The sequence below is a fragment of the Candoia aspera genome, chromosome 2 (assembly GCF_035149785.1).
Source record: "Candoia aspera isolate rCanAsp1 chromosome 2, rCanAsp1.hap2, whole genome shotgun sequence".
Taxonomy (NCBI): domain Eukaryota; kingdom Metazoa; phylum Chordata; class Lepidosauria; order Squamata; family Boidae; genus Candoia; species Candoia aspera.
In genome coordinates this window covers 258,262,625-258,289,547 of record NC_086154.1, presented here as the reverse complement: position 1 = coordinate 258,289,547, position 26,923 = coordinate 258,262,625, and positions in this window count along the sequence as shown.

The following is a 26,923-nucleotide window of genomic DNA, read 5'->3' as shown; positions in this document are numbered from 1 at the left end:
CCACCATTATCCTGGGAGTTGAGGACAATCAGCTAGTCCACGTGCGAGGTATGCAGTCTGCAAAGCAACTTTGGGATGCTTTGAGAGACTTATATGTAAAGGCAACAGCAGGGAGTAAAGTTACCCTGACAAAGAAGCTGTGCAAAGCCTACCTTGCAGAAGGAGATAGCCTTCCTGAGCACCTGCATTATATTCAGCAGCTGTTTGTTGAGTTGCAGGAGAGAGGAATGGAATGTACACCTCTCACAAAATCCTATATCCTCCTGTCCTCACTAAATGCAACATGGGACACGCTGATTTGTACCCTGGAGGCTATGCCTGAAGCAGACCTCACCCCATCGTATGTTACACAGCGCTTACCCACTGAATGGGAGAAGAGAGAGGAAAGATCCCGCCCACCCCCATATCTTCTGGAAAGCTGCAGTACCAGAAAACAAGGGAAAAGAAGGGAAAGGAAGCTGAGGCCACAGCACTAGCCAGCCAGCGATGCTTCACCTGTGGTTCAGCTGGACATTTGCAGAAAGACTGTGCCTTGAGACCCAGGTGTAGAAAGACAGAGAAGAAGAACACAAGGGCAACACAGAAGAAGGCTCTTCAGACAACCCAAATTGCACAGGTTGCTGAGAAGGGTAATTCTGATGTATGGGTGTTAGATTCTGGGGCCAGTTGTCATTTATGTAATTGTAAAAGCTCTTTTGTGTCACTGTCTAAAACTGAAAGACAAAGTGTATCTTTGCCTGATGGGTCTGTGACCAAAATTATGGGACAAGGTGATTTGTATTTATCCTGATGGGAGAAACTGTAAAAGGTGTGTTGTATGTGCCAAATTTACAAGCAAACCTTTTATCTGTGGCACAATTGACTGCAACAGGGTATATCATAACATTTAAGAAAAATGGTTGTGAGATACATAAACATGGAAAATTGTGTGCTACTGGTATATTCAAAGACTCCTTGTACATTGTGCAAAATGCAAGGAAGCCAAGCTGCAAGGCTGCAGTTGGCAACATGCCATATCATGACCAATGTGTACACCTGATGCACAAGAGATTTGGTCATGCTAATTTCAAGTATATAGCACAAATGCCACAGTTGTGTGCTGACCTAAAAATAAAACCCTGTGACAAATACTTAAATTGTGTAGTTTGCAAGCAAAACACTAAAAGCTCCTGTGAGTAAGCACAGTGACAGAGTTACAACTAGACCTTTGGAAATTGTACACTCTGACATTATTGGTCCTTTTGCTCCAAGTCTTGGACAAGCAAGGTATGCAATGACCGTAATTGATGATCTCTCAAGATACACATTTATCTACATCTTAAAACACAAAGATGAGGCATTTGAGAAATTTAAATTTTGTGACATTATTGCTGTTCCTTCATTTAGTCACTTCCGACTCTTCGTGACTTCATGGACCAGCCCACGCCAGAGCTTCCTGTCGGTTGTCAACACCCCCAGCTCCCACAGGAACGAGTCCGTCACCTCTAGAATCTCATCCATCCACCTTGCCCTTGGTCGGCCCCTCTTCCTTTTGCCTTCCACTCTCCCTAGCATCAGCAACTTCTCCAGGGTGTCCTGTCTTCTCATTATGTGGCCAAAGTATTTCAGTTTTGCCTTTAATATCATTCCCTCCAGTGAGCAGTCTGGCTTCATTTCCTGGAGGATGGACTGGTTTGATCTTCTTGCAGTCCAAGGCACTCTCAGAATTTTCCTCCAACTCCACAGTTCAAAAGCATCAATCTTCCTTCTCTCAGCCTTCCTTATGGTCCAGCTCTCGCAGCCATATGTTACTACAGGGAACACCATTGCTTTAACTATGCGGACCTTTGTTGTCAGTGTGATGTCTCTGCTCTTAACTATTTTATCGAGATTTGTCATTGCTCGTCTCCCAAGGATTAAGCGCCTTCTGATTTCCTGACTACAGTCAGCATCTGCAGTAATCTTCGCACCTAGAAATACAAAGTCTTTCACTGCTTCTACATTTTCTCCCTCTATTTGCCAGTTATCAATCAAGCTGGTTGCCATGATCTTGGTTTTTTTGAGGTTTAGCTGCAAGCCAGCTTTTGCACTTTCTTCTTTCACCTTCATCATAAGGCTCCTCAGTTCCTCTTCGCTTTCAGCCATCAAAGTGGTATCATCTGCATATCTGAGATTGTTATTGTTTCTTCCAGTGATTTTAACTCCAGCCTTGGATTCCTCAAGCCCAGCATGTCGCATGATGTGTTCTGCATACAAGTTGAATAGGTAGGGTGAGAGTATACAACCCTGCCATACTCATTTCCCAATCTTAAACCAGTCCGTTGTTCTGTTGTCTGTTATTACTGTTGCTACTTGGTCGTTATACAGATTCTTCAGGAGGCAGACAAGATGACTTGGTATCCTCATACCACTAAGAACTTGCCACAATTTGTTATGGTCCACACAGTCAAAGGCTTTAGAGTAGTCAATAAAACAGAAATAGATGTTTTTCTGAAACTCCCTGGCTTTTTCCATTAACCAGTGGATATTGGCAATTTGGTCCCTAGTTCCTCTGCCTTTTCTAAACCCAGCTTGTAGCTCTGGCAATTCTCGCTCCATGAATTGCTGAAGTCTACCTTGCAGGATCTTGAGCATTACCTTACTGGCATGTGAAATAAGTGCCACTGTTCGATAGTTTGAACATTCTTTAGTGTTTCCCTTTTTTGGTATGGGAATATAAGTTGATTGTTTCCAGTCTGATGGCCATTCTTGTGTTTTCCAAATTTGCTGGCATATAGCATGCATTACCTTGACAGCATCATCTTGCAAGATTTTGAACAGTTCAGCTGGGATGCCGTCATCTCCTGCTGCCTTGTTATTAGCAATGCTTCTTAAGGCCCATTCAACCTCACTCTTCAGGATGTCTGGCTCTAGCTCACTGACCATACCGTCAAAGCTATCCCCAATATTGTTATCCTTCCTATACAGGCCTTCTGTATATACTTGCAACCTCTTCTTGATCTCTTCTTCTTCTGTTAGGTCCTTGCCATCTTTGTTTTTGATCACGCCCATTTTTGCCTGGAATTTACCTTTGATGTTTCTAATTTTCTGGAAGAGTCCTTCCTATTCTATTGTCTTCTTCCACTTCTGTGCATTGCTTGTTTAAAAATATTTCCTTATCTCTTCTGGCTAACCTCTGGAATTTTGCATTTTATTGGGCATATCTCCCCCTATCACTGTTGCCTTTTGCTTTCCTTCTTTCTTGGGCTACTTATGGTGTCTCAGCAGACAGCCACTTTGCCTTCTTGGTTTTCTCTTTCTTTGGGATGTATTTTGTTGCCGCCTCCTGAACAATATTGCGAACTTCTGTCCAGAGTTCTTCCAGGACCCTATCTACTATGTCCAGTCCCTTAAATCGATTCTTCACCTCCACTGCATATTCCTTAGGAATATTAGTGAGCTCATATCTAGCTGATCTGTGAGTCTTCCCTAATCTTTTTAGTCTGATCCTAAATTGTGCAATAAGAAGTTCATGATCTGAACTACAGTCAGCTCCAGGTCTTGTTTTTACCAACTGTATAGATGCCCACCACATTTGGCTGCAAAGGATGTAGTCAATCTGATTTTGGTGTTGTCCATCTGTTGAAGTCCATGTATAAAGCCGTCTCTTAGGTTGTTGGAAGAGAGTGTTTGTTATTCAGAGTGAGTTGTCTTGGCAAAATTCTATCAGCCTATGTCCTGCTTCATTTTGTTCTCCCAGGCCATGCTTACCTGTAATTCCAGGTGTCATTTGACTGCCCACCTTAGCATTCCAGTCTCCTGTGATGAAAATAACATCTCTTTTAGGCGTGTTGTCCAGCAGGTGCTGCAGATCCTCATAGAACTGCTCTACTTCAGCTTCTTCAGCATCTGTGGTTGGGGCGTATATTTGGATCACTGTGATGTTAGATGGCTTGCCCTGAATTCAAATTGAGATCATTCTATTGTTTTTTGGATTGTATCCAAGCACTGCTTTAGCCACTTTACTAGTAATTATGAAGGCTACTCCATTTCTTCTGTGGTCCTCTTGTCCACAGCAGTAGATCTGGTGGTCATCTGATGTGAAGTGGCCCATTCCAGTCCATTTCAGTTCACTGACGCCCAGAATGTCTATCTTTAATCTTGACATCTCACCAATAACCACATCCAATTTGCCCTGGCTCATAGATCTTACATTCCAGGTTCCAATGGTCTGTTCATCCTTAGAACATCGGATTTGCCGTTCACCACCAGCACCGTTGGCCGCTAGCCGTCCTTTCGGCTTTGAGCTAGCTGCGTCATCACATCTGGGGCTAGTTGAACTCATCCTCTGTTCCTCCCCAGTAGCATTTTGACCATCTTCCGACCTGGGGGTCTCATCTTCCGATGGAATACCGACATATATCTGGTTGTACTGATCCATTTAGTTTTCACGGCAAGAATACTGGGGTGGGTTGCCATTACCTTCCCCAGGGATCGCATTTAGTCTGACCTCTCTGTCACGACCTTCCCGTCTTGGGTGGCCCTTCACGGTTTAGCTCATGGCATCATTGAGGTGCTCAAGCTCCAGCACCACAACAAGGTAACGATCCTTTGCTGAAGTTTGTGACATGGGCAAATAGAAAATTCCTTAGGCCTGTATCAGCACTCCAGTGTGACAGAGGAGGAGAGTACCTTTCTCACAAATTCAAAAGGTTCCTAGCAGAAAAGGGGATAGAACAAATTCTTTCTAACCCTTACACCCCTCAGCAAAATGGTGTTGCTGAAAGAAAGGGCAGAACCTTGCAAAATGCGATGGAATGCATGCTTAAAGATACACATTTATCCTTTAAGTATTGGGAAGAGGCAATATCTACTGCCTGTTATGTACAAAACAGATTCTATAACTCTTTGATTCAGGACACTCCATTCCATTTGTTTTATGGTGTGAAACCAAAGGAAAACCATCTTAGAGTGTTTGGTAGCACTGCTTGGGTTCATATTCCAAAACAGCAGAGAAGGAAAGGAGGCCCCACAACAAAGAAAGCCATCTTTGTTGGCTATGAACAAAGCCAAAGGAGCTACAGGTTCATAATGGGAGAGAAATTAATAATTAGCAAAAGCGCTTCTTTTGCTGAACAAAACTGGGGGAGATTAAATTCTAGCTCTCCAGTTGAACTGACCACCACAAGAGAACAGCAAGGACTTGCTGATGGTGATCTTTTGCCTGATGAGGACATTAAGTGAGAAAAGCAAACTGAAGATATGTCTGATGAGATAGATGCTTCTCAGGAAAGTGATAGGAGTCAAAATTTAAGCCCTGTATTACCTCGCAGATCTCAGAGGAGTAATAAAGGCGTTCCTCCATCTCGTTTTCAGGCTGAAACAGTAAAGGCTTTTCACATATTCACAGAACCTGAGTCTTTAGAACAAGTGAATGCTTTACCACCAGAGATTGCACAAAATTGGCATTCTGCCATGCAACAGGAGTTAGCATCCTAGAAAGAAAATAAAACATGGAAACTGGTAAATCTACCTCCCAATGAACGCTGTCTAGGTTGTAGGTGGGTTTTCAAACTGAAAAGGGATGCTGATGGCAAAATCCAAAAATATAAAGCAAGGTTGGTTGCAAAAGGGTTCACTCAAAGGAAAGATCTAGACTTTGACAAGACTTTTGCACCAGTTATTAAAGGTGAATCAATTAGATTACTGTTAAAAATTGCTGCACTCAAAGGAATGTCAGCTCACCACTATGACATTCAAACTGCATTTCTCTATGGTTATTTAGATCACAAGTTATACATGCAGCAACCCCCTGGCTATGAAAAAGGGGAGAATCTAGTCTGTGAACTGCAGAAGTCAATCTATGGGTTAAAACAAGCTGCTAGATCCTGGAACCAAAAATTAGATGAAAAACTGCAGAATTTTGGTTTTGAAGAAGGAAAAGCAGATCCATGTGTGTATATGAAGAAAGACAAACAAGGCTGTATGTATCTGTGCATTTACGTTGATGTTTTGCTGCTGTTTACACCAACAGAAAAACAAAGGCTTGATTTTGAAGCCTGCATGAAAAGCCATTTCACATTAAAAAGCCTTGGAACTGTAACAAATTACCTAGGTTTGGAAAAACACAGGAAGAAGGATGGTAGCTTTCTGTTAAACCAAAGGGGAGATAATGTTAAGATAATGTGAATGGAAAGACATACAGAGTTGTCAAAGCAAATTGGTTTGCATCTTATTCTGTAGTATAAAAAGGGGAGTGTTAATATGTTTTCTACTACAGATTAAGGTTACTATGGTAACTAATCATAACTAATAATTAACTAAGTGTTAATGGTTGCATTGCCTAAGGGAGGAACTTGCCTGAACTTGTTTTAGTTTCAGTTTTGTTTCTGTGTAGGCTTGCAGAGAGTATGCAGTTGAGAGAAATCTCTCCTCTCAGCAAACAGCCTTTAAATATGTTTGTTTTCTGTAAATAAAATTATTTTTATAGAAATGCCTGGTGTGTCTTTTCTAATCTCTCCTGGGCCAAATGCTTTCTAGCACTCTGACAAAAAGGATGAAGGAGCATTGAGCGGACATTTGAATATCTAAATATTATAACTCAATAATTAGAGGCAGTGAAATTAGCAAACTCCATGCATGTCACAAGATTTTTTTCCAAGGGAGGAGCAATGTTCCATTATATGATACTCTTGTAAATTCATTTGTACAGTGTGCATAGTTATAATACACCTGTCCATTTTAGTTGTGTGTGTCTGTTGTAGGCTTCACCTGGAATTTTAAAAAAATCCCGAAGAATAGCAAAGATAGGTTGGGGCTTAGGGGAAACAGAAGTCTCGATTCAAGGCAAAAGTGGAAACAGAGGCGCCGTAAGTAATCTTAACAGAGAGAGAGTCTCACTGAAAAATAGTGAAGAAAACCGGCAAGGCTTTCAAAATAAAATCAAAACGCTAACCCAGTCTGATTAGCTAATGGTCCTTGAAGTCTGTTTGTGTTGTGTTGTGTTCCTGAGTCCTGAAGAATTCTCCTTTCAAACCTGGAGTGGGCTCATTCTTCCTTCCCACTAGCTGAATGCTTCCAGGAAGATTAAAAGTTTATGGCTTCTAGCAAGCTCCTTCCTGACTAGTTCACCTCAAGAGAGGTGGGGAGTGATATTCGTTCAAGAATTTAGGCATTTGCCTTTCCTTATTCTTTACTAGAGGAAGAAAGAGTTAGGTTACAACTACTTCCTTAACTTATGACCATTCATATAGCGACCATTCAAAGTTACAACAGTACTGAAAAAGTGACTTATGACTGCTCCTCACACTTACGACCATCACCACATCCCCATGGTCATGTGATCAAACTTTGGGTGCTTGACAACCAGCATGTATTTATGACGGTTGCAGCATCCCAGGGTCATGTGATTGCCATTTGCAACATTCTCAGCTGGCTTCCAACAAGCACAATCAATGTGGGAAGCCGGATTCACTTAACAACAATGTGATTTGCTTAATGATCATGTGATTTGCTTCATGACCATAGCAAAAAAATGTTGTAAAATAGGGTGTGGTCACATGATGCCTGACTTAAGAACCGCATCGCTTAGTGACCAAAGTTCTGGTCCCAACTATGGTCATAAGTCAAGAACTACCTGTATGTGTAATCAGCTCAAATGGACACCTCTGAAGCTTGCTTCACTAGACCTGTCCATTACAACTTCTGTAAACTATTGTGCATTTCTGGCTGTCATTTAGAAGACTGGTGTATAATTTGTTCCCACCACGCATGACACAATAAAGGTTGACAGCTTGCATAACCTCTCTTTCACCTCTCATTTCATTTATTCAGTTTGCAGTTGAATTCTGACAAGAAGGGGACCAAGGGAGGAGAATTCATATTACCTCAGATCCTCTCTGAAGGGACGGGTGAGGCCTCTTGAGGAAACTCCTTAAACACACCAGTAACGTGTGGACCTGAGGAGGTAATGAAAAGTATAACATTAAGAAGAGGGTTGGATTTTGTGTGTGGGGTCTTTGTTTGCTCCCCTCCCCCTTTCGATTGAAAAATAACTGCCTAAGAAGAAGCACTTCTTGCCAAGTGTAGATATTCACTTAAGCACCTTGGACAGCTTGCAGTACAAATGTGTATGTCTCCTCATTCCCTTCTCCCTCCTTCCCATCTCTACCATACAGAGCCGAGCGCTGTGAATTAGATTAGTTGTGACTTTGACATGCCCCTCTTGTTTGATCCATTTCATGTTCCATTTAAGGAGGAGGAGGGGAAAAAACATTACAGTATCAAGAAAGGGAATTCCCATCACATCTGATAACATAGAAGGTCATATTTAATTATCTCCATTTGCATTTTAAATGCCCAAAGTGGTTTTCCCCTCTCATAGCCAGCCAGAAGGAGAAAAAAAGTGCATTATCTCGATCCAGCATTGACATTGCTCTAAAAAGAGTGAAGTTCTTTTTTCTTTTCTTTTTCTTTTTCCTCCCCACCCCTGCTCTGCTAGCCTTTTTTCCCTGGCTGTCTTGGTAACAAGAGGCCACTCTGAGCTGTAGCATTCTCCAAAATCTGCAGCTATTTCTGACAAAGAAAATGAGGTGATTATGATAGAGAAAATCTGGCATTAGTAGAGAAGTTGCCCTTCATGGTAATGTTTTATTTACTTATAAGATTTGCTAAGGATGAAAGATTAACTCTGGGCAGTGTTCAACTGAATAAAAAAAATGGAAGGATCTTAAAACTATAATAACAATCCTTTGCCATATTAAAACAACAACAGCAACAATAACAATACAACCTTTTGCCATATTAAAAGATCTGGACACCATACAGATGGACAGAATCTCAACTCATCCATTTATTTGTTTTATTTATTTATCACATTTATACAGCTGCCCATCCCATGTAGTAATTCTGAGCAATATACATAATAAAACCAAATTACAAAATATTGCACATTATTTGGAACGGTGTATATATTGCAATGGTACCTTTAACTGTTGTAGACTCTTGGGAAAGATTCAATGCTCAAAAGTATCAAACCCAGTCAGAACACAGTAGATTGTGTGTAAATAGTAATAGCAGCAGTAATAATAGCATAAATGAGATCCTTCTGAAAGTCCCAGCAAGGCAACGGAAGTTTAGTTTTCTCTCTATGATCGCCATGATCCCAATTATTTACCTTCACAAAGGATCCTATTTGTATTTAGAAAAACCTTACACATGAAAAGGTAGGTAGCCACATTCAATTGAGATGGATTTTTACTCCACTCCCCTCGCCCTCCTCCTCCTCCTCCTCCTCCTCCTCCTCCTCCTCCTCCTCCTCCTCCTCCTCCTCCTCCTCCTCTTCTTCTTCTTCTTCTTCTCCTTCTTCTGCTTCTTTTCCAGGCATGTGTGTCAATATTTGCAATATTCCTACTCTGAATACTTTTAACTTCTTCATCTCAGGCTTCACAAATATATGACTATGAATTAAGGCAGTATCTGTAATTCACTTAAGTCAGATCAGAATTCCTGAAATGGCTGATAGCTGAGATACAGGCAAGGTTTCTTGGTTTCGTCCCACCTGAAATAGATTTTTTTTCTCTCTTCTACTTCTGAGAACCTTGGTTGTTGTTGTTTATTCGTTTAGTCGCTTCCGACTCTTCGTGACTTCATGGACCAGCCCACGCCAGAGCTTCCTGTCGGTCGTCAACATCCCCAGCTCCCCCAGGGACGAGTCCGTCACCTCTAGAATATCATCCATCCATCTTGCCCTTGGTCGGCCCCTCTTCCTTTTGCCTTCCACTCTCCCTAGCATCAGCATCTTCTCCAGGGTGTCCTGTCTTCTCATTATGTGACCAAAGTATTTCAGTTTTGCCTTTAATATCATTCCCTCAAGTGAGCAGTCTGGCTTTATTTCCTGGAGGATGGACTGGTTGGATCTTCTTGCAGTCCAAGGCACTCTCAGAATTTTCCTCCAACACCACAGTTCAAAAGCATCGATCTTCCTTCGCTCAGCCTTCCTTATGGTCCAGCTCTCGCAGCCATATGTTACTACAGGGAACACCATTGCTTTAACTATGCGGGCCTTTGTTGTCAGTGTGATGTCTCTGCTCTTAACTATTTTATCGAGATTTGTCATTGCTCTTCTCCCAAGGATTAAGCGTCTTCTGATTTCCTGACTGCAGTCAGCATCTGCAGTAATCTTTGCACCTAGGAATACAAAGTCTTTCACTGCTTCTACATTTTCTCCCTCTATTTGCCAGTTATCAATCAAGCTGGTTGCCATAATCTTGGTTTTTTTGAGGTTTAGCTGCAAGCCAGCTTTTGCACTTTCTTCTTTCACCTTCATCATAAGGCTCCTCAGTTCCTCTTCACTTTCAGCCATCAAAGTGGTATCATCTGCATATCTGAGATTGTTAATGTTTCTTCCAGAGATTTTAACTCCAGCCTTGGATTCCTCAAGACCAGCTTGTCGCATGATGTGTTCTGCATACAAGTTGAATAGGTAGGGTGAGAGTATACAGCCCTGCCGTACTCCTTTCCCAATCTTAAACCAGTCCGTTGTTCCGTGGTCTGTTCTTACTGTTGCTACTTGGTCATTATACAGATTCTTCAGGAGGCATACAAGATGACTTGGTATCCCCATACCACTAAGAACTTGCCACAATTTGTTATGGTCCACACAGTCAAAGGCTTTAGAATAGTCAATAAAACAGAAATAGATGTTTTTCTGAAACTCCCTGGCTTTTTCCATTATCCAGCGGATATTGGCAATTTGGTCTCTAGTTCCTCTGCCTTTTCTAAACCCAGCCTGTACATCTGGCAATTCTCGCTCCATGAACTGCTGAAGTCTACCTTGCAGGATCTTGAGCATTACCTTACTGGCATGTGAAATGAGTGCCACTGTTCGATAGTTTGAACATTCTTTAGTGTTTCCCTTTTTTGGTATGGGGATATAAGTTGATTTTTTCCAATCTGATGGCCATTCTTGTGTTTTCCAAATTTGCTGGCATATAGCATGCATTACCTTGACAGCATCATCTTGCAAGATTTTGAACAGTTCAGCTGGGATGCCGTCTTCTCCTGCTGCCTTGTTATTAGCAATGCTTCTTAAGGCCCACTCAACCTCACTCTTCAGGATGTCTGGCTCTAGCTCACTGACCACACCGTCAAAGCTATCCCCGATATTGTTATCCTTCCTATACAGGTCTTCTGTATATTCTTGCCACCTTTTCTTGATCTCTTCTTCTTCTGTTAGGTCCTTGCCATCTTTGTTTTTGATCATACCCATTTTGGCCTGGAATTTACCTCCAATGTTTCTAATTTTCTGGAAGAGGTCTCTTGTCCTTCCTATTCTATTGTCTTCTTCCACTTCTGCGCATTGCTTGTTTAAAAATAATTCCTTATCTCTTCTGGCTAACCTCTGGAATTTTGCATTTTATTGGGCATATCTCCCCCTATCGCTGTTGCCTTTTGCTTTCCTTCTTTCTTGGGCTACTTCTAGTGTCTCAGCAGACAGCCATTTTGCCTTCTTGGTTTTCTCTTTCTTTGGGATGTATTTTGTTGCCGCCTCCTGAACAATGCTGCCAACTTCTGTCCAGAGTTCTTCCGGGACCCTATCTACTAAGTCCAGTCCCTTAAATCTATTCTTCACCTCCACTGCATATTCCTGAGGAATATTCGTGAGCTCATATCTAGCTGATCTGTGGGTCTTCCCTAATCTCTTTAGTCTGATCCTAAATTGTGCAAGAAGAAGTTCATGGTCTGAACTACAGTCAGCTCCAGGCCTAGTTTTTACCGACTGTACAGATGTCCGCCACCTTTGGCTGCAAAGGATGTAATCAATCTGATTTCGGTGTTGTCCATCTGGTGAAGTCCATGTGTAAAGCCGTCTCTTAGGTTGTTGGAAGAGAGTGTTTGTTATGCAGAGTGAATTGTCTTGGCAAAATTCTGTCAGCCTATGTCCTGCTTCGTTTTGTTCTCCCAGGCCATACTTACCTGTAATTCGAGGTGTCATTTGACTGCCCACCTTAGCATTCCAGTCTCCTGTGATGAAAATAACATCTCTTTTAGGCGTGTTGTCCAGTAGGTGCTGCAGATCCTCATAGAACTGCTCTACTTCAGCTTCTTCAGCATTTGTGGTTGGGGCGTATATTTGGATCACTGTGATGTTAGATGGCTTGCCCTGAATTCGAATTGAGATCATTCTGTCGTTTTTTGGATTGTATCCAAGCACTGCTTTAGCCACTTTACTAGTAATTATGAAGGCTACTCCATTTCTTCTGTGGTCCTCTTGTCCACAGTAGTAGATCTGGTGGTCATTTGATGTGAAGTGGCCCATTCCAGTCCATTTCAGTTCACTGACGCCCAGAATGTCTATCTTTAATCTTGACATCTCACCAATAACTACATCCAATTTGCCCTGGCTCATAGATCTTACATTCCAGGTTCCAATGGTGTGTTGATCCTTAGAACATCGGATTCGCCGTTCACCACCAGCACCGTCGGCCGCTAACCGTCCTTTCGGCTTTGAGCTAGCTGCGTCATCACGACTGGGGCTAGTTGAGCTCATCCTCTGTTCCTCCCCAGTAGCATTTTGACCATATTCCGACCTGGGGGTCTCATCTTCCGATGGTATACCGACATATCTCTGGTTGTACTGATCCATTTAGTTTTCACGGCAAGAATACTGGGGTGGGTTGCCATTACCTTCCCCAGGGATCGCATTTAGACTGACCTCTCTGTCATGACCTTCCCGTCTTGGGTGGCCCTTCACGGTTTAGCTCATGGCATCATTGAGGTGCTCAAGCTCCAGCACCACGACAAGGTAACGATCCTTTGCGGAGGAGAACCTTGGCCTGGAATCTATTTTCATAATCCATCTAATTGTTTCCCAGCTCCTTAATTTGCTATCCAAACAGAACTCAGGACTGGTGGAAGGTAAATGGGTCCATCTAAAAATGAGGTCATGGAGAAAAATTATCTACGTGGTCACTAAGTTGACAATGACTTGATGGCACATAATCAATCAATCAATCAATCAAAGATGTGGGCTGATGATAGATAGATAGATAGATAGATGATAGGTAGGTAGGTAGGTAGGTAGGTAGATAGATGATAGATAGATGATAGATAGATAGTTTTTCACCCATAAATATAAAGGAGAACCTGAAATGCAAGCACATGACAGCATTTTAAAGTTTCTGATGGCATTTCCAACACAAAGGGAAGAAATACCCACAGAACTGCATAAATGGGGGAAGTATGTACAAAAATGGCAAAGAGCTCCTGAAAAATGCACACATTAAAACAAAGATTGTCCACAAATGTGCACCTCAGAAGAAGTGTGCCCCAAAGCAGGTACCAATATTGATGTAAAGGTATTCTGCTGTGTGTGTAAATAGACAAGAAAATTTCTGTGCCTGGTCCCTTTCTTGTGGCAGTGGTGTTCCTGAGATTTGTCAGAACCAATAACTCAAAAGCTTCTTAGATTCTCAGTGTAAATATGTCCATAAATGTGGCAGCCACGGCTGAACTTTGGGGCAAGATCCATGACCTCACAGGCCTGAAGGACTTATCTAGACAGCAGCAGATGACGCAGTGAGTTCAAAGAGGCCAGTGTGCATTCGGGACTGCATAATAAAGCCCAAATTTACAGAGGCCAAAGCTGGGCAAAATCAACCACCACTCCTATCAGTTTTGATTGGACAGAGGAAAAATCTCCAGTATTATAAATAATCGGTAAATAATAATGTTGCAAAGCAATTTCTTTCGAGTAGATTACAGAACTCAGGAGAACTTCATTGAAACATTACATTGAGATTTCATTTTAACACACTAGTTGAACAAATGGGGTGTTCCTTTTTGAAGAAAGGCCCTTAAATCAGACACATCATTTGTATGATGCAGTATTTACGCAAATAACATAAATTGATGCAAGTGGTGGAAATCGATACGAAGGGCATAATTACACAAATGGCATCATTATGTCGTTTGAGCTATTTGCATAATGATGCCATTAAGCAAATAATGTGCAGAAATTTGGACTACTGCGTGCAGAGTCCATTGAACTGAGAGCTGGTAAAAATGAGGTTCCATGTAAGTACTCCCATTGTAGCAGCAAGTTAATGCATTGAGTATTTACATTCATTTAAAAACACCAAGGAACTTCAAAATGATTGTGATGCCAAAAACATGTTTTTTATAAGTTTAGGAATGTGCTGTTTACAGCATCTAATGGTATGTGGAAATGACCTTGGGAGACAGGAGGGAGAACCACAGACTGGACAACTGGTGTGTAAAAGGTATCTCAGCCCACAGAAGGAGGGAGGGCGTGGGAAGCATTTCAGAAGGGCCCCTCCCTAGTTTTCTGGACAGTAAAAGGAGAGGAGCGGAGACATACTTTCAGTCCTGCAAGATTCTGTTCATGTAACCTTTCAACAACGATAGAGTTAGAACTCACAGTTGTGCTTCTTGTCTGGACTACCTTGAAGGGCTAACCTAGCATGGCCTCTTCCCATAAAATCTACCTTACACACCTAGATCATCCACAGGACACCTGTGTTTGGAGCTGAAGCCCACTTTTGATGGCAATTTCTAAGGGAACTCAGAACCTAATTGTCAACCCAGGCCCTTTGACTAGTTCAACTTGTCTGAACTACGTTAACCTTTAAAATGAACGGTGGTTTTAAAAGGCATTTTGTCTTTTCCGCTCGTTTGAACTGCATTTCTGGAAGATTGTCCTGAGCCATATGGGGGCAGTGGGGAGGGTGCACCAGGGTGATAGATAGATAGGTGATAGATAGATAGATAGATAGATAGATAGATAGATAGATAGATAGATAGATAGATAGATAGATAATATCTCAGTAGATTTTCTGATTCTCAGAGTGACCTATTTTAGGAAGCATCGTTTTTGGCAGGCCACATTGCTTCTGTGATTATTTCACATTTATTCAGGGCGAGCCAGAAGAATGCAGAATTGTGCTGCCTGAATGCTTAGAGTTGCTGAATTGGGAGATAATGTGTGGAGATGATACAATTATGCTATAGAGCCGGCCAGATTTCTTTATGGCGAGAGCAAAGTGGATTGGCATGCTAAATATCTTTCCCTGGGAAACAGGAGGGAAGCGTTTTTGTGGCCTCTGGAGCAAGAGGTGGTGAGAAACCAAACTTTGTTTTCCAAAAGCACATCAGGTAGTGTCTCTGAAATGGTTTGACTGTGAAGAGAATGAAACACAAAAGAAAAAGAAAAGAAAAATAGGATAGAACAAAAAGAACATCTACTAAGTACAAACACATGTGGGAAAATTTTCTAGTAACGCCTTCTCCCCTTCCCCAGCCATTCACTAAAATTTAGATCTTTATACTTTTCATTGAACATTAAGGATTGTTCTGAATTTCTCTTTAAGTCCCTTCATCTGTTATTACTTATATATATATAAAAGCTTTACTATTTTTTTCAACATATACAGTAGAAAAAAAAACCCAAAAAGGATGAAACAAAAGCAGAAAACTAAAAAGGTGTGAAAATACAAAGCAAACTACTATGAAGTGACGTCTGACTTTCTACAACAAAGATATATCAATATCAATCTCTTACTCCAATTTAAACTATAATAAGCATTATTTCTATAAAACATTTCAATTCTCATTAAAACATCCCCTTCTAAAGCCTTCATCTGTTATCCTTAACTGATCTCACAACTTTTTTCTAGAAACCATACTGGTAGTATTCCTGGTTTTAACAATAGGGATCTGTATATCCATTGATCTCACCCTGTCCTTTGCCCTGCATAGAACTGCACATGGTCCAGTTGTTTTTAAAAATATATTTATTATTTATTTATTTTTATTTATATTTATATATAGATCTTATATTTATATATAAATATGTATATAAATATAATATGTATATTACATTTATATAAATACAATATAAATGTTATATGTAGATTTCTGTATAATTTATTTCTATATTTCTATATAAATATATATAAAATATATGTATATAAATATATATAAAATATATTTATTTATTAGTAGTAGTCCCCCATTGGGGGGAGATGGGCAGTGATATAAATTTAAGCAATAAATAAATAAATAAATAAATTATTATTATTTATTAAAGAGATTTACATTATATGGCTGCCCAACTCAGTCAAGGTGACTCTGGGTGGCTTGCAATATAATAATGGATACACATACACACACACACACACACTATATATATATATATATTATTATATTGTCTGTGTGTGTGTGTGTAAGCACCGGATCCATAGAAGCAGGGGTCTACCACACTAGACAGGACCCGAAGTACAGATGGTGCAAAGAGGCCTCAGAGACAGTCCAACACATAGTGGCAGGGTGTAAGATGCAGGCAGGAACAGCATACGCTGAACGTCACAACCAAGCAGCTGGCATTGTGTAGAGGAACATCTGCAAAGAGTATGGGCTGAACCCTCCCAAGTCCAGATAGGAGACTCCACAGAAGGTTGTGGAGAATCACGGGTCTAAGATCCTGTGGGGTTTCCAGATCCAGACTGACAGGCAGGTACTGGACAATCAACCGGACATCATGGTAATAGACAAGAACCAGGAGACAGTGGTGGTGATAGATGTAGTGGTGCCAAGTGCCACCCACATCAGGAAGGAGTATGAGAAGCTGGAAAAGTCCCAGGGCCTGAAGGAGGAACTAGAGAGGATGTGGAAAGTGAAGGCCAAAGGGGTCCCAGTGGTGGTAGGAGCCCTTCGGGCGTGACTTCTCAGCTGGGAGAGTGGCTCCAACAGATCCCAGGAGCAACATCAGAGATCTCTGTCTGGAAGAGTGCAATGTTAGGAACAGCTGAGATCCTGTGCAGAGCCCTCAAACTCCCAGGCCTGTGGTAGAGGACCCCAGGTTGAGGAAGACACATACCATCCATAGGGGTGAGGAAGGAATTTATTTATATTTTTTAAAAGGAAAGTTTGCAATGGATCACAGAGCACCCTCCTTTCTATTTCTCTGCCAAATCTTTCCCCTTTTGTAATTCATCTCTCCACCCCCCTTACAAATCTGAATGGGAAAACCATAAAAGGGAGAGTCCACATTTCTTAGATCCAAGAACTGGTGCCATCCTGCATCATTTTTCCTACCATTGGTCATTTGGTTTGATGAAAAGAAAATCCATTGCTAAAATCTCTCTTAGAGGAGAAGAGGATTGTGTGGCATTGCACTCATTTTGGGACAAGGGGACAAGCCATCATACCTTCCCCTGCTTCAATTAAAATTAAATTAATTAAATTAAAATCCAAGGGAAGACACCATTGGGGGAACTTTTTTCAAGAGCCTTTCTCACATTAGAAAAATTGGGGAGACAGGGAGGCATCTGAATGAGGGAAAGCTAGGACAACCCCAGTACTATGGTATCCAGGGTGTGTATAGGGAGGTCCAAATCTTCAAGATGGCAGGTGGGGCATGTGATCCAAGCTCCACCCTTTCTGCATGAATGAATAACTTTATTGATTAGTCAAACAACCATATCAAGAAGTTGGGCATCAGCCATTATAAGATATAAAATATAAAATATGATACCATAAAACAGAGGAGATACGATACAGTAAGATAAAATATACTATGGTAAGATAAAATACAATAAAATACAGTAGGATAAAATAGAGTTAAAATTGTAAGATAAAAATGCAAGATATAATAAAATGAGTAATAAAATACAGAAACAATGTGAGTTTAAATGAATTCATCACCTTTACATGCCACCCCAATGCATTCTATAAACTGTGCTCTTAGTTGGACAGCCCTAACTAGAAACTTAACAGTTCTATTGACCACGTATGTATTTGTGCCCTGGAGGAAGTAACATGGTCTTTTGTTACGGTCCCAGTATGTGGTTCTATCAATTAACGTCTGAAGGTACTGAGCCCTTGGTGGGGCATATAGTTGGCAGTTAAATAGGACATGTGCAATGTCTTCTACTTCGGATGCTCCACAAACACATGTTCTCTCAAGGTAAGGCACTTGGTGAAATCGTCCATATTTGACCATAGAATCTAACTGCTCAAATCTTGCTCTAGTAAGAGCTATCCTATGGTATTGAGTCAGACCCATTGTCAGGTATTTTTCTAACTGAAAGGACAGTTTATTCTTGGCCATCCATTTCGACGACCTATTGGGTGCAAGTGACTCAATGTCTGTTTGGGCATTAACGTCCAAGACTCTTTGTTTGAATATTGCCTTGGCCTGATCTCTGGCTGAAAGTAAATATTGTGGTGAAAAGCCAAGGAATGCGATAGTTTGGAGGAGTTGATTTGTGGTGGGTTGAGGTGGTGGGTTGAGGTGTGCCCATCTGTTCTTCAAGGCACATTTTTGGTAGTCTATCATGTTCCATTGGGAGAACCCTCCACCAGTAGTTGAAGACTTTGGTTACTGATAGACTGCAAATGGAATGGGTGCCTGTTTCAGCTCTTACTGCTGCTGCAGGTGTATTCCTGTCGGTCCCCAGAATGGTCCTTAAGAAGCGTGCTTGATTGTGTTCAAGTAAGGAGGCCTTTGATAGGCCCCACAATTTGGCACCATATGTTAGCATGGGTACAACTTTTGCCTTATGGACCTTCAGAATGGAGAGCAGAGAGCAAGGGTGGTTGTAGCTGAGTAGTTTAATTAGCATTTTAGAGCATGCTGTGGCCTTTGTAGAACTTTACTTGTAATGATTAACCCAGGGCCCCATGTCTGTAAAAACCACCCCTAGATATGAGAAAGAGTCTATTTGTTTTATAGGCTCCCCATCCAAGTGCCAATTGTATTTGGCCCATCTTTTCCCAAAAACCACCACTTTGGAGTTGGACTTGTTAATATGCAGAAAGTTTGAGGCACAGTAAGCACCAAATTTCCCCATCCCTTTCTGTATGTGTATTACATGGATGTAGAAAACAGACAGGACTTGGATTGTGACACTGTGCCCGCCCAACCCCTTCTAGTGATAAAGTCAGCTTAAAATCACCACCAAAAGAAATTTGAAATAAATCCTCAAGCTGAATAAGGAAGAAAACCACAAGCTTTTTTCACAGGGAAGAACATTTACAGCAACTGGAAGGAAATCTTTGTTATTCATTTAATGAAGAGTATTTATAACCTCCCTGCCATCCCGATTCTGGGCCAAAAGGAAATAAAACTTTAAAAAAAGAAAATGTATAAGAATAAGGCTAAAACTGTCAGTATCCCATGATGGCATCCACAATCTCTGCATATTTGGTATTCCAAAAAGGCATGCTGGCTGTTTTGGCAAGACGTTGGGGGCTGAAAAATGAGCTCATTCCTCTTGTAGGAGGATGCTGGTTGATTATGTGACTTTTGTTTTCTTTTCTGTTGGTTTAATTATTGCTGTTGCTATTATTGTATTAGTAGACTACCCCTGCCCCATTGGATCATCGTTTCAGAGATATTTCCATACCAGATTCCTCAATGCCTTCAACAATGGCAGAGTTTCAAATGCACTGCCTTCACTGGAAAAGTTCTGAAAAATTCAGGGAAACAGTCAGGGATGTATCTGTCTTGAAAGTAGCCAGTGTTGAACTGTATAGCCCAGACAAACATCAGGAGCTGACCACAGGAAATGTTTTATGCTATTTTTTATGTCCTAAAATGTTTTATAAAATTTGCCAAATTTCTATTCCATGGGAATCATGGCTCCCAGATTTTGAACACGTTCTGTAAGTTAGCCCTTTTGAGGTAGCTTGGTTGAAACAGTTTTGCCTTAGGATGCACCATTTCGCCCAGTTAAAAGTTACAGACGTGGCAGTTTTAGTAGTATATAGATAGATGGTTCTGTAGCTTCACAACCTGATGACTGATTAAGGGAGCTGAGCCTCTGAGAGACACTTGTTGATTGGAGCAGCATATAAATCTAGTACAGAAATAAGTCAATAAAATTAGTTCGGGCCAAAGAATGAAATATGCCTGAATTTTCTTGCTTTCAAAAGGCAAGAAGGGTTGGGGGTACATGTACCTATGGTGAGAGGAGAGTTCCAGAAAGTGGGGGCTATCAGAAAGAAAGTCTGCATCTTATACATACTACGTTTACCACATTGGAAGTGAGGTCTCAACCAACCCTCTCTAGATGCTTGAACAGATAGATTCAGTCCTAGTGTGGCACTTCATGGTTTGTGGGTTTAAAAGGTAATTTGGTCTAGTGGTTAAAGTGCTCAGCTAGAAACCAGGAGTCTGTGAGTTCTAGTCCCGCCTTAGGCATGGAAGCTGGCTGGGTGACCTTGGGCCAGTCCCTCTCTCTCAGCCCAAGAGCCAATCAGGCATCGTAGGAAAGTTCTAGTCCCGCCTTAGGCATGGAAGCCGGCTGGGTGACCTTGGGCCAGTCACTCTCTCTCAGCCCAACCCACCTCACAGGGTTGTTGTTGTGGGGAAAATAGGAGGAGGAGGGAGTATGAGGTATGTTCCCTGCCTTGAGTTATTTATAAAAATAATAAAGGCAGGATAATAGACAGACAGACAGACAGACAGACAGACAGACAGACAGACAGACAGACAGACAGACAGACAGACAGACAGACAGACAGACAGACAGACAGACAGACAGACAGACAGACAGACAGATAGATAGATAGATAGATAGATAGATAGATAGATAGATAGATAGATAGATGTTGGACTGGGCTTGGAAGTTAACTGATCACCAACAAAGTGACCTTACACTGATGTCCTTGTTGTGGTCAAAACCTAAAGGTAAAGATAAAGGTTCCCGTTTAGTCATGTCCGACACTAGGGGGTGGTGCTCATCTCCGTTTCATGCCCCAAGAGCCAGCATTGTCCGAAGACGCTTCCACGGTCGTGTGGCCAACATGACAGTCACAGAATGCTGTTACCTTCCCACTGGAGTGGTACCTGTTTATCTCCCCACATTTGCATGCTTTCGAATTGCTAGGCTGGCAAGAGCTGGGGCAAGTGCGGGAGCTCACTCCGTCATGCGGCCCTTGGGTCTCGAACCGCTGAACCTGCAGCCTTCCAGTCGACAAGCCTGGTGTCTTAACCGCTGAGCCACCACACCAAAACCTGGCTGGCTTAAAGCAACCAAATCACTGTGAAGGTACAACATAAATGTATTAAGCATGCAAATAACCACAGTATACATCAAGCTCCTAACAAAGCATCAGCAACTTGCTGGGCAGCCCTCAACAAAAGCAGAAGCACAACTTACGCACCTTTGGCCTACTGCATTTCAAAGTCGAGATAAAGTAGAAAGCAGACAGACACAGTGTAAATTACAGCATGACTTTGGAATGGTTTTGATAAACCCATCTAGGTGACCTCATTATTTATCCCTTCCTATTTGGTCAGCATGCTAGCTTTATTGTCTTTGAGACATGGTCGGTGAATCTAAACAATTTGGTTTCCTGGGACACGGGTTCCTGACAGAGTCTTCTTCCTGTCACCACTCAGGGTCAAATTCAGCTTGCTGTGAAGGTTTTCTTGCAAGGGCACTTTAAGCAGTTCACATTTATGGGGGAGCATCTCATAGATTTATTTATTTATCATATTTTTATCACCGCCCATCTCCCTCATATGGGGGACTCTGGGCGGTTCACAATAAAACAGTTTAAAATTTGATAAAATCATAATAATATCGTTAATCAATAAATACATATAAAATGTAATGAGATCCAAGTCTAATACCACCCAGAGGGGAGCAAGACCGGCCTTGGTAGGACTAGGGAGCCAACCAATCCCAAGCGTGGCAAGATTTGGTAGTGAATGCGGCACGCTAGGGTATGGGGGGTACCTTTTACTACCACACCTTCTGTACAGGTGGGTTAACCAGTCATCTAAGTCCTACATGTCATATCTGTTGGCAGATGCTGGGAAAGCCTTTAGCCCAGGAGAGGTCAAAAAAGTCACACACCAAGCATTTCTATAAAAATAATTTATTTACAGAAAGCAAAACAAAAAACATATTTAAAGGACTTAGCTCCCTTTGGAGCAAGCCTTGCTTGCCTACATTGCCGGCAGAGAGAAAAGAGGAAGTGAGAACAAGTCCGGGCAGGTTTCCTCCCCCCCCAGGTGATTTGCATGAAGCATGTGAGAGGAGACAATCTAATACCTCCTTTTAACCCGGCCAAAATGATTAGGCACATATAGCAGTCTTAATCTGTTAGTAGGAAAACCTCAACAATATCTGCTGCAGCTTCCAGCTCACCTCCAAAGCCAGCCTTATGTAGAAGACATTGCAGTAGCCCAGATCAGAGTGGGAATTATCATTGCAAAGGTGTCTAGAGAATTTTAAAAAACTCCAAACCATAAGCGTTTATTCATCTCTAATGTATATTAGATCAACTGGATATCCTTCACATTTTCTCCACAGAAAGCTAGCAATCTCACATGGAGGTCTTTTTTTCTTATCACCTCTGCCAAATTAAAAGGAAAAAAAACCAACACCATCTGGAGTGTCCCCTTGTTCTATTGTGTTGAAAGGCTATTTTGGGAACAAAAACTGCAGCAGAATGATCAGGTTTATGGATTTATTCAATTCTCTCTCTTCAATTCTCTTTTTCATGCACAAACAGCTATCTAAGGTATTTATCATGGAAATGGGAAATTTCCAGCTGAAGAATTTAGTTATGTAGCTGATTGTATGCTGATAGAAATTAATAAAGCACCCCAATGAAGAATGCATGGCATTTTGAAATTATTAAAACCTTTTAACTGCTTGCTAATTAGCATTTTTAATGAAAATTAATGTGCCTGAAAATATTACCCAGCAGCAAGAAAATGAACAGTAACATAAAATAATAATAATAACAACATTAATAATAACTATTTTATTAGATAGATTACATGTTCAGGAAATGGGAGCAAGGGAAGAATGTTATTACCCAGACTAAACCGAAAGGGGGAAAAAAATGATTTTACCAAGAGTGCAGAATCAAACATTGGAAGGACTTTATAGGTATAATTCAAAAATTTGGGAGTGAGAGGGCCATTAAAATGTCAATTAAAAGCAACAGTCAGAGTTAATTTGAAGTTCTCTTGCAGACATTTTCCCCCCACAGGAAGCCAAAATACTCCAAAAGGAAAATGTTGTCAATGCAAGAAAAATTCCACCATTCCCTAATTCCAAATACATTAGAAGTTCATTGACATAACAGATGTTATGCTTTTGGATTTTAGTCCATTTTGTTCTGTAAAATTGCCCAGATATACGCACTGGAGATGTCCAAGCATCAGAGGTATAATTTTACTAACATGTCTTTTCTCTTCCTTATGTCTTTTCTCTTCCTTTAGAAATATGGAGAACCATTCCGATTTTGCTTTAAATATAGTGGGTTATTGGGGTTTTTTTCCCCATCTATATAATTTAAAATTTAAGGCAGTGTTTCTCAACCTCAGCAGCTTTAAGATGTGTGTGGACTTCCCCATGCTGGCTGGCAGTTGGTCCACTCCTCTTAAAGTTGCTGAGGTTGTGGAACACTGATCTAATGCATCCAAGGTCTTCCAAAGTGAAATGTGTAGATGCATGCAGAATTATTGTATTAGTTGTATTTACAGTATTTTATTTAAAGTTATGTAAAGTTCATTTTCAGAGCACATTGCCACGAAACATGGTGGTGGCCTCCATGTAAGACTTGGACAGCTTTAACAAGACACCAATAATTAATGTGTGTGTGTATACATTTATTTGTTTGTTTGTTTGTTTTACAAATTTATTCACCGCCCATCTCACCCCTACGGGGGGACTCTGGGCAGCTTACAATAAATATTTATTTGCAACTGTAGGTTTTAGCAAAATTCATATAAATTACAGCAATCTATATCAGTTATATATATCCCCTCTAATATTAACAAGCATTATTTGTCAACATCTGCTTTCGTATCTCCCTTGCAGCCATTGCAAACAATGCAACTTGTTTAGTCACATGTATATGGACGGCAGTCAGCAGAAAGTCGATTTTTTTCCTTCTAAACAAGAATGATTCGGTTGGATTAACAAAGGCATGATGAATCTAGCTCTAGGTTCCTGATACGATTCGCAAAATAGTAAGTAATGGCTCAAATTGTCCACCTGTGAGTTACTACAAATGAATAATCAATGTGTAGTTGGTAATCCTTTATATCTTCCATCCAAATAGGCTGTTGGCATTGTTCGAAAATGAATGACATAAATCACCATACACGATTGAGGGACTACTTATTTTTAAAAGATTTTAAAGTGGTGTTTAAAGCTGTTTGGTCTTTGCTGCAGTCATCAGCTCCACTTTCACAGAGATGTCTTCAGTTTGCCATGCCTCCCCTGGAAGTCTTGCTTGGACAATTCCTTGCAAAAGAAACAAGCATTTCACTGACATGGGTAGAATGTGGCTTCTTGCATTTCATGATCATGACAGTCAGAGGCTCACTGTGAAAGACCAGCTTTCCTTTACGTTGTAACACTTCAGTTTTACAGACCGGAAGAGGTCAAGAGATGTCCATTAAATCCAAATGTCTGTAAAATCCAAATTTACGTAAATAACAATCCGTTTTATGTTGTTTGTAAAATTGCACAATTGACCTAATATCGTCATTTGTGTCACTTTCTCATCTGCATTATTTATGCATATAGAAATGGATGAAATAAGGCAATTAAGCAGTTACACACAGGGTGTTAATTATGTTAATTGTCCAGGCTGCTTCAGAAGCAACAACCTTTGTCTGTTATTTGGGGGTGAACCTTGGACAATTTTTTTTGTCCATTGCATCCACAGTTTGCTGGGTGAGAGTCCAGCAGACTGAAGTTTTATTGTACAAATCCTTTATCCAGCTTCCCATTCACTTTTAAGAGAAGGCATAATGTCTTGAGAGCCATCCAGAGTTGTATTCACAGGATGGGTGGCAATATAAATTGATTAAATAAATAAATAATGAGGGGACTGCTCCCATTGGACTTTTTCAGTGGTCCTGTCCCTACTAAAGGGGGGGTCCTGAATTTGAAAAATGCTTGGGAAATTACTCCTATTCTTTGAGGAATGCAGCTAAATCATCTACCCAGTTTCTCTACTCATAAAACTGGCAGAGATAGTTGAAAAGCTATTTGCCCGCAAAACTAATTAACAGTGCTAGTTTTAATTGGGTGTTCAGCTCAGTCTACAAACCTCATCCTCCGGGCATTTGTATCACCTTGAACAGTCCCCACTAGTTCTTTCATGGGGCTGCTTATGGCTTGTGAACTTCATTACAAAACCACATTTCTGTCTGTGAATTCCATCCATGGCAAATACGATGGCCTGATCCCATGTTTTCGGGTCAAGTGAGACCAGCTGGTGTATTCCAGAAGCTGTTTTCTTTCATTTGAATTGGTTTGGTGTAATTCAAAAACAAAACTAAGCAACTTGTCAACACATTTGGAACAACAATAATAACGACCTGAGTCACAGCGGTAGGGGAAAATACAGAAATACAAACCAAATTAGATCAGAAGGAAGCAGTGGGAGAAATGCTTTGTCCGCTAGAAGAGTCAAAGCTAGTGTATTGATATAACATTGATATAACTTGATGATCCTGCAGGTGATGGGGCAGAGTGGTTAGAGAATGTCTGTGTGCATAGGAAATTCCAGCATTTCATTTCTTTTTACAACAGATGGTCCTTAACTCATTTGCTGTTTGTTGAAATGAATTGTATGAAGCAATTTCTGCTCTTTGCCCCCCAACAACTGTTGTATGGCTATGAGGATGTGATCCTGCAGCTTTCATAACAGGAAGGTTACATAGTCTCTGAGCCAGGTAATTGCTTTGGTCTATTTGATTTTGGGCAACTCAAAATTAACAGTATAATGAACAATGACAGGTTCTACCCCTGCTTAAATGATTTTGGACCAAAAGATATAGATGACACCGTGTGCAAAGAAATGCCAATCAACTGAATGCTTTGTGTGGGCAATATTCTTGGATCTATTCACTTTATGTGTCTCAGTGAGACAAGGGCAATACTTATTTCACGTCTCTGATTGTCTCAATGCCAAGAAGTACCCAAGATCCACATTTTTCATTGTGGTTTATCAATGGCTTGGAGATGGTTACACATGGCTGCTACAAGGAGGAGGAGACTGCAGACATGAGACCCTACTGGAATGGAGGTTTGCTATAGTCCCACAACTACTGTTGAGATTAATGGAAGCTTAATGTCTCTGCCTTGTCCTTGTCCTTATAAATGCAAATCCTCATTCATGTGCAAAACCTGAAAAGCCAAGCTAGAGAACTGGACTTCAATCAAACCTTAATTCCATTGGAGGTATGGATAGATAGGTGGATAGTGATGGTAGATAGGTAGGTATGTAGATAGATGATGGATGATGGATGATAGGATAGATAGAGGATAGGGAAAGACAAACAGAGAGGAAGATGGACAGATGGACAGACGGTGAGTCAGATGGTCATAACCCCCCCCCCCCAAAAAAAACCCCACCAGAGTAAAATGTAGCATAAGCATTAACAGTTAATACCCACAGTAGTGATATTCTAGAGGTGACGGACTCGTCCCTGGCGGAGCTGGGGGTGCTGATGACTGACAGGAAGCTCTGGCGTGGGCTGGTCCATGAAGTCACGAAGAGTCGGAAGTGATTGAACGAATAAACAACAACAAGGATCTAACTGAGCCCCAGAAAAGCCAGACTGCTCACTTGAGGGAATGATATTAAAGGCAAAACTGAAATACTTTGGCCGCATAATGAGAAGACAGGACAGCCTGGAGAAGATGCTGATGCTAGGGAGAGTGGAGGGCAAAAGGAAGAGGGGCCGACCAAGGGCAAGGTGGACAGATGATATTCTAGAGGTGACGGACTTGTCCCTGGGGGAGCTGGGGGTGTTGACGACCAACAGGAAGCTCTGGAGTGGGCTGGTCCATGAAGTCACGAAGAGTCGGAAGCGACTGAACGAATAAACAACAACAAGGATCTAACTGAGCCCCAGAAAAGCCAGACTGCTCACTGGAGGGAATGATATTCAAGGCAA